Source organism: Serinus canaria, chromosome 2, assembly GCF_022539315.1.
Source record: "Serinus canaria isolate serCan28SL12 chromosome 2, serCan2020, whole genome shotgun sequence".
NCBI lineage: Eukaryota > Metazoa > Chordata > Aves > Passeriformes > Fringillidae > Serinus > Serinus canaria.
Genome location: NC_066315.1, coordinates 115,253,143 through 115,262,517, shown reverse-complemented (window position 1 = coordinate 115,262,517; position 9,375 = coordinate 115,253,143). Strand labels below are relative to the sequence as shown.

At 44.3% G+C, this 9,375-nt stretch overlaps 1 long non-coding RNA gene across 1 annotated transcript; it reads right to left on the bottom strand.

The window, feature by feature from the left end:
* Positions 1 to 469: 469 nt before the first annotated feature.
* Positions 470 to 8,627, bottom strand: LOC127059276 (uncharacterized). The gene is made up of 3 exons (XR_007776921.1): positions 8,549 to 8,627; positions 8,414 to 8,452; positions 470 to 602 (listed from the first exon to the last, which is right to left on the bottom strand). It is a non-coding gene; the product is annotated as an uncharacterized LOC127059276 (long non-coding RNA).
* Between the last annotated feature and the right edge of the window lie 748 nt (positions 8,628 to 9,375).

Below are 9,375 nucleotides of genomic sequence, written 5' to 3'. Positions count from 1 at the left end.
ATCCACCACAGGGCTTTAGCTAGCCCAGTGTCTGCTACAGACTTACATGTAAATATATTTCTTAAAATAAATTTTCTTAAAATGATCTGAGAATCAATGTCAAAGACTTTGCTAAAATCACTATATGACTGCTCTCAGTTACTTGTAAGGCCTGGTGTCCTACAGCAAAGCAAAGAAGATGGGTTTGATATGATCACCTAGTAACTAATGTGGGTTGTTGTTCACTTTTCTCTTTATGTTCCAAGCACTAATAAATATCCTCTTTGTTCCCATAAGGATGTCAGCCTTAGGTAAATGGATATCTTTTTCTCATTTTTTAAAGCTGTGTGCTCTGCTGCAACAGCATTGCAGCTGCATCTTCACAAACCTTCAAGGAGTTGTAGCTGAGATGTGCCATGAGCTGGTTCTGTAGGTACTCAGCTCACAGGCCTCTGGTTTGAAAACACCCAGTTTCTCTCTACCCACTCTCTCTAGTGTTGCACAGTCATCTGTATACAGCAACAGGGCAGAAATTATGTGTTATGTATCTTCAAAATTTCATTGTATGATTTCAGTCATGTAAGTTTCATGTATTACCAGTAACATTGCAGATTCTCTTCCACCTAAAAAAGCAATGAAAGATACATCACATCAGAGTGATCAGAGACATCATCACCTGGAATTCTTGCAAGGATGATGCTGTCTAAACCTGCTTGTGCCCCTGAAGCTTCCCCGTGGGCACACCTTTCTGCTGGAGCAGAGCACTGCAAGGGTGGTGCCAGCCAAGGTCTCTTTGCTCTGTGTGGAGCTGGTTTGTACCTGTAGGGCACAGCACCTGGTGGGGAACATGCTGTGTCTCCTCCTGGTCTCACCCTGAGGAGAAGCTGAGGATAAATGAGGGACCCTGCTGCCTATGCATCCTCTACACCAGCTCCAGTGTGGGCTCCTCTTCCTGGGGTCACAGCTCCTGCCAGGAACCTGCTCCAGTGTGGGCTTCCCACAGGACCAATGCCTCCTTCAAGCACATCCACCCTCTCTGGCATGGGGTCCTCCACAGGTTGCAGGTGGAAATCTGCTCCACCGTGGACTTTAGGCTGCAGGAGCTCATCCTGCTTCACCATGGTCTTCACCATGGACTTCAGGGGAATATCTGCTCCAGTGCTTGGAGCACCTCCTCCTTGTCCCTCTTCACAGGCCCTGGGGGTCTGCAGAGCTGTTTGACATTTTATCCCTCTGGCTGCTGATGCACACTGGGCTTTTTCTGCCATTCCTAAATTCATTATCCCAGAGACTCCTCCACCATTACTCTTGGGCTTGACTTGGACCAGTGATGGGTCCATCTTGGATCCAGCTGGCATTGGCTCTGCCAGACAAGGGGGAAGCTTCCAGCAGCTTCTCATGGAAGCCACCCCTGAAATGCCCCTCCTGCCCCCCAGCCTTGCCAAGCAAACCTAATACAAATGAAAGGTTTATAGCAGATTTCCACATTTCTGTTCTTGACTGTGTATGCTAGGTGAGGATTTCCCAGATGCTGTCCTTAGAGACAATGGAGACTTGGACTATACTTTGAAAGTCTGAATGCTGTATGGAAACACATGCCTCTATCAGCATTTTTAATATTTTTTGACAGCTTGACCATTACAACTGAAGAAATCTGATCATGCATGCGTTAATGCTTATGACCAAAGCTTTAATGGGAACACAAGTTTCAAGGAAGAATTACCAGATTCTTTGGTTATAAATGTATTTCTTCTCTAAAAAATCAGACTGTTGAGAAATGTTAGTGATCCAACCTTTGTCTGGAAATTTATTCACATTTGACTAAACTTTAAATGCTAAGGACTAAATATAGGCTTCTCATTCCCTTTGAGACCATATTGTGCTTAATAACTTTAAGGATTTAGACCTCTGCCTGATTATCCTTTATCTGAGACAGTACAAGGAAATAGCACTACATTTAAAGTCTGTGAACAATTTGGGATACACTGAAATTAGTAAGAAAAGCTTTTGGTGAGGGCAGAGCTGTAATCAATGCCCAACAGTGAAACTAAAACAATATGAGACAGGAGATAGATCACTGGTTTCATTTATCTGTCTGTTTTGATGATATCATGGCATTATATTCAGCAGAGCTGGGATGTGACACCAAATGACAACACTGGCCACCCGTTATTTACAGTAAGCCAACAGGAAGAAGTCACCCCACTTTGAAGCAGTGCTTATTGCTTCCAGTGTCTTTTTCATATCACCTAAAACCTGATTTTCTTTTCAAGCTTTCAATGTTTTATGTCTAGGAGCAATCATAAAGCAAACCTAAAAATAAAAAATAAAAATTAAAAAAAAAAGGAAAAGGCTTTACAATTTCAGCCAAGCCGATTAAATGTTTTTGATGGTGGAGGGAGAAATATTAAAAGCTGCTGAAATAGTTGCTGCCATACATGCAACTTCAGACCACAGGGCAGAGACCAGGCTTTGGAGTGGTCCCTGCCTCACTGCTGAGTGCTCAGAGTTAGTTCAAAGCACTAAGCTATTCACCTAGGTTCTTCCCACATGCTGGAGAGACACACAGGAATGTCCTGAAGCCAATTCTTTTCAGAGTGCCCAGCTGCCACCTCAACCAGGAACTCTGATGGCAGGTAAGAAATCCCACCACCTCCACATGCCCCAGCCTATGGCTCCTTCACTGCCTGCAGCCCAGGGTGGCTAAGGAGGGAAGGCTGGCTCAGGCCCCAGCCTTGTCCCTGCAGCTTCAAGCTGGGGTTGACCCCAGAGAATGAAGAACTCAGAACTTTCTCTTGAGGGACTGGTAAACAAACCCAGGATGCATCTCCCTTCTGCAAGGGCTGTGGAGCACAAACCAGTGCCCTTCCTTCCCCACACCACATGGGAGGAGATGTTGGTCAGTTAATAAAAACAAAACCATTTTGCTCAATGCCCATCTCAGTTTTTGCAAAGCAGTTGGCAGTGCTGCAATGTGCCAAAGATTTTGTGACTGAGCTCTGCATACTTGAGAGGTGGGTTCATTCCTGGCCCCTGGGAGTCTCAAGGCAGGCGACCTTAAATGCCTTAAATACCGGCTCAGCTCAGGCACCATCTGGAAACAATGAGCTGGTAGAAGCCAAGGTGCTGATGCACCGAATTAACACAGGTCCCAGGTGCTGACATGTTACTTCCTGCTCTCCCCTAGCCCTGTTGTGTCCCACACATGGATTTTGTGGATTTGGGCAGTGGGGACACTGCAGTCTCGGGGCTAAGTGCTGCTGTGCTGGCGTGTTCAGTGGAGCTGGGCCTGGGCGATAAGTGGTCGAGATTCAAAAAGGATGTTGCTTTCATTTTCTGCAATAAATCAATAAATTTCTTCTGTTCTTTTTTTTTTTCAATTTGTAGGCTCTTTCTAGCATATCTCTTATGCTCATCAGTTTTCTTTACTTTGTTTTCCTTAGACTATTATTTTCTTTTTAGTCACTTTTTTGTTTCATTCAAATGTAAGTTTTTCTCATTATTTTTGCTTTCTATTTGTTTATTTTATTCCATTTCATTTTTCTCCTATCTTTTCTCTTAGTTCTCCCCTCCTCCTTTCCATCACCATATTTACATTTCTCTTTCAAGGCCCTTTCTATAGCCCTCTTCACATAATCCCTGGATACACACTCCAACCCCCATATCAATCCTTTCTCTTTTTGTACTTATAACCTTTTGTCCTTTTACTGTTTTTTTTCCCCTTCCAATGCACATTTTCTCTCCCTTCTCATATCCAGATGTTTTTTGCTCTCTATCTCCAGCTGCGCGAATAAATGACTTTTTTGTTTGTTTCAAGGAAGTTAGGTCAATCCTGAGCAAAAGTACTCATATTTTCAGGAAACCAAAACAATGCAAATGATCATTTTGGGTGAATGTTTCAAAAAGAAGAAACTGAAAAATTGTTGAGTTTGAACTTTGTGAAATTTATAGTAAATCATAGCTGAAGTAAATTTGTAGATGTTGGAGTGACTGAAAAAAAGGCAAAAGCATTTGGGCTTCAAGGGTGGAGGTGAGGGCAGGGCAAGTAATTTGCCATTTCCTTTTTGAAAGGAGTAAAGGAAAGATTTCTACCCAAAATGACTCAGGTAGCTCTTGCTACATCTTCAAAGGCTTTTTTTTTTGATCAAAACAAATGTTTTGGGAGCAAAAAAAAAAAAAAATTCATCTGATAAAACTATTCTGCCCCTAATTTCCATTTCTTTCTCTTCCCCTGTGCAGACTGGCTAGGTGCAAATAGCAGGGAGGCACAGCGAACTTTTAAGCTGGTATTTGGATGCTATTTTAAAGAAAAAGAGTTGATCTATTCCCAAGCAGGGAACATCAGCTATACTTTCACGTGTTTCCCAGTCCTTACTTTCCTGGGATAGCAATTCAAACAGATCCCAGGTGGCTCAAAAATCTTGAATCACATCAAAAGCACAGAAGCTTCTTACTATTGACAGCACTTCCTCAAAAGGGAGGACAAATATGTTTCTTGTCCATGTTCTGCCCTTCAGTAGACAGCATTAGTCTCAGATGAAGGCTGCAAAGTGAAAAACAGCAGCTGAGGACAGCCAGGCTCTGCCCCGAGACATGCAATGTCATTTCTAGTGACTTGGATCAGAGTCACATCTGGGTACCTGGGAGAAGAATCTGGCCCAGATGTGGCCCTGAATGCCATGTGTTTTCTGTCCATTGTGCCCAGAGCACAATCAGCAAAAAGATTTTGTGGGAGAGGAGGGGACGAAGAGGAAACTGCCAATGAGAGGATATTCTTCACTCATAAATCCCAGTGCATTGAAACACAGATTAGACCCCTGCTTTCTTTTTAACCATCCCCTGCCTAGAGTCACTCAATCCTGAAATTTGCTGAACTGTTCAGCTCATGTCTGCCCTGAAGTAATGAATTGGCAGGCCTATTTCTAACGGTGATTAATGAAGCTTTTCAGAGGCAACCCATTATTTGATCCGAAGTTAAAACAGTCGTTCATCATTAATCACTACACGACATAGGCTCACAGATTCATAATTCTCAGCAAGCCCATTTCATTAAGGGTCCCTCTCTTTCTTTTGTTAACCCAGGGCTCCCCTGTCTCCCCACCCCTCATGGACGCTTTCCTGGCACTCCACTTCATTTGAAGAAAAATTCACATGTTCTCAGGGATATTTTTCAGTCTCCACAGCCTCTCAAAACTACAGCATTTTCCTTTCGATTTTAAAAATTCCTCTTCCTATAGAAAAATGTATTGGATTATCAAATATGAGCCAACATTGGCACCCAGTGGCTGAACAGATTAATCACAGATACATATTCCCCTGAGCCCACCTTTTCCACTCTTCAAAGACAGGTTTTCCCCTGGGATGTATGTGGTACTCTTATGCAGCCTTCCAGCTCTAGGGCATCCAGGCATGGCTGTGGACTGGATATGCTAAGTGAGGAAACGCAGGTTGTGGCTTGCTCTCCCCAGGGCCCATCAAAGTCACGCCACAGAAGTCCAACATCATCAAAGCACCTGGGGCAAGGAGCCCTTCACTGGCTCTCAGGAGGTTACAGCACCCACACAACATCATTTGTCACCCAGCAGATGTCTTGGATCAGCTCCTGCAGGCATCACCTGCTTGGAGAAGGGCTGAAGGTGTTTGTTAGCCCTGCTCCCCTGCAGAGCCTCAAGACTCCCATAATGGTAGGAGTGGGCTTAGGCAAAGTCATAGTGAGCCTTTTATCTCTAAACTATTTTCTTGAACTTGCCAATGACTTGACCTGGGGAAATGTGATGGGTTGACCTTGGCTGGATGCCAGGTACTCACATGCCACTCTTATCACCCCCCTTCTCAGCTGGGGAGAGCAGGGTGGGTAGAAAATAAGATAGAGAAAAACACTTGGGTCAAGGTAAGGACAGTTTAATAAAGCAAAAACAAAGGCTATGCACAGAAGCAAAGGAAATAAAAGATTTATTCTCTACTTCCTACCAGCAGGTGATGCCCAGACAGTTCCCAGGAAGTAGGACTTTCAGTTGCTCTGGAAGACAAATGTCTTCTACATGACTTGAAATTCTGTGGTCAGGGACCAGGTATTTTCTGCTTCCTGCCTGAGTCGTCTCACTCCTTCCTCTAACTTCTTTGTTGAAGGATTAGCTTCTTGAATAAACTTTTCCTCTTCTTCCTTCTCCCTCACTAACGTGATATGGACCCGTTGTTTTCCTTACCCACTGTTTCTCTTTTACTGTTGGAGCCAAGACTGCAGTGCTTGGGTGTCTGTCTCAACCAGAGTCCTCTGAGAGTACTGAGCTGTGGCTCAGTAGGCACAGCCCAAGCACCAGTACACTGATGGAAACTGGTTTTCTCCAGGGTAGGCAAAGCACTCCTCTGTCAGGTGGCACACCAGTTTGTCAGGGTTACTTTCATGTTTGGGTTTCAAGTCCCAGGCTGTGGGACGTGACAACCATTCTAGGAACCTGCCCAGATCCTTTCACACACCCTGCCACCCAGGAATCTGTTCTGTCCAGACACATTTCAGTCTCTCCTCACCTAAAAGTTGTCTTCTCTGACAGCAGGATGACACCAGATTCCACAGACTATATACAGTGTTAATTGCCAGTATTAAAGAGCTCACAAGGGGGAACAAGAATCTCAGGAACCTCATAATAAAGCTGTCCACATAAACCCTGGGTAGGAGGAGGGAGATGTATTCCCTCACCATCTCCACAGGACAGCTCCCCCAGCACAGCAAGGCCATCAATGCCAGGGCAAAGCACAGAGATGTTGCTTGTTCTAACATGTTTCCAGGCTCAGCAAAACAGAGATAAGCAGTGCAGTCAACAAACTCCGTAGCCTGTGCAGGTGTTTGCCACTTCACAACTGCTACAGCTGTAGCACACTTATTTAAAAACTGCCACTGATTCGTGTCTCACATTGAGCACCAAAAAGGACTGCGATGAGCCGGCCTTGGCTGGATGCCAGGTGCCCACCAAGCTACCCTACCACTCTCTCCTCAGCAACACAGGACAGGGGAGAAAATAGGATGAAAAGAAAACCCTTGTGAGTCAAGACAATGGCAGTTTAATAAAAGCAAAAAAAAAAGGTCGTGAGTGGAAACAGAGGAAAACAAAAGATTTATTATTTAGTGCCCATCAGCAGATAATGTCCAGCTACTTCCTGGGAAAAAGGACTTCAGTACACAGAGTGGTTGCTCCACAAAGCAAACAAATACCCTCTCCTCCTCCATCCTCTGAGCTTTTGGAATGGAGTTAGTTTATGGTATGAATATCCCTCGTCAGTTTGGTGAGCTGTCCTGGCTGGATCCCATCCCAAGATCTTGCCCTTCCCCAGCCTACTGGTGAAAGTGGAATCGTGAAGAGACAGCCTTGGTGCTCTGTGAGCAGCCAAAACACTGGTGTGTTATCAGCACCCTCCCAGCTACCACTGCAAAGCCCAGCTCTGTGAGGACTGCTGGGGGGAATGTCAACTTCTGCTCAGCCAGACCCCATAGGGAGAGGCAGGGACAGAAAAGCTGGGTGGTGGCTGGCATGCAAAGGGGCCATCCCGAGCCACTGCTCTTGCAGGTAGTGCCATGGAAGCACTGACTCTGCCTTAGGGACATTCATTGACAGTACTTTGTCACAGCCCCCAAACACACAAAGAACACCTAATCCTTGGCCCTAGCCACGTTGCAAGTGCAGAAACATCAGCAAAGGGGGATCCAATACTTTTAAAATCAGAAGGTAATGAGCAGAAAGGAAATTTCCTATAACTTTGCAAAAGCATTTATCTCTGAAAAAGCTGAAGCATTGAATTAACAAACAGAAAAGTGGTTCACTGAATTGATGTAAAAAATGTTAAGGCATACATTAAAATGCTTTTATACCTACAGGATATACAGGTGATATTCAAAAATTCAATAGAATAATAAAGTATGGTAATTTATACATAACATGAAATTAATAGATATAAATTTCAAATAAATCCTTTCTCTGTCTTTTAGAAATTAACAACTTGGATTCCTTGGCTCCATGGGTGGAACAGCTGTGAAATATTCCTTTAGTCCTTTTAGCCAGAACCAACTTCTCCAGTTTTTGAATTGAAAATGCTTCATCAGATTTAATCACAATGTCTCTAATCAGATGTAAAAATTAAGGCACAGAGGAGTAAACAGCTTATTGTTCAAGTCCATACAGAAATCTGTTGGAAGTATCATCAACAGGACACTGTTCCTTCCTTATTATGACCGTGTCCATACAACTGTAGTGTTAATTAATGAGAGGCTATATTCAGGTTATAAAAAAGTGCTTTACAGTACCCTAGCCCATCTGAGAATCCCTCTTTTCAAACCTCCCCTGTTGCATTTACCTCCAACCCATTAAGCAATAGTACAGAGAGCAAGATGCTAGTGCCTTCCACTACAAATGCAGGTATTGCATGGGATTGAAAACCTCACCTAAACACAGATGTTCATGGGCTCCAGAATCAAACACACCTGGACAGCAAAAGGAAAAGATGTATTTAACTGAAGAGATTCTAAGGTAGTATTAAAAATACCTCAAACACAGATATTTCATTGTATAGAACTTACCACAAATAAAATTAAAGTTCTCTATGAAGAAAAGTCACATTAATTTTCCTTTCAGTCTGAGAAACTTACGTCCCAGCAAGCACTTTCTGTACTGCAACCAAGGCTGTAAGCTGCAATGTAGAACAGCACAAACAAGGATACGTTCAAAACCTGCTCCATGGGCACACTGAATAGGGATGCCGAGATCATTATTAGTTTTTAAAAGAAAATAACTCACATAAGACAAAATAATATCCATTCTGCCTGCCAGTGACCTCGCAGCTTTCCTGGAGAGCTTTCCTGGAGCTGTAAACTGGTAGCAGTCTGACCTCAGAGAACAGTGGCCCAGTGTCCCACCAGACCAGGAGTGCTCTCACCGGATGAGCTCTGAGCTGCAGATTGGGGCTGGCCTGCAGGAATCCCAGGAATGTGCTGGTTATGACTGCTCAGCAGGGTGCTGCTGCCTGTGCATAACCTCCTGTCTCTCTGAAACATCATTCCTCCCAGGACAGCCATGTGTGATGCCAAGCACTTGGGTGCAACCGATTGCCTGAAGTCAGGCACCGAAGGGCTGCAGGCACAGCTTAGGCAGGCAGCACTGTGTATGTCTGTCTATGAGCATGCACTTAACAAAATATTACTGTTCTGCAAAACTGCCCCAAAACACTAGAGCTTTGCCTTTGAAACACCAAAAAGGCTTGTATGAGCACAGGCTCCCCTCACCTCAGCCCACCCCTGCACAGGCTGATTTTTAGTGTGCAGCTACACGTGCCTCCACATCCCTCCAGCCTTTGAGAGCCCCACCTTACTGGCAGCCAAGGTGTTAATGTGATATTGGCAGCCACTCG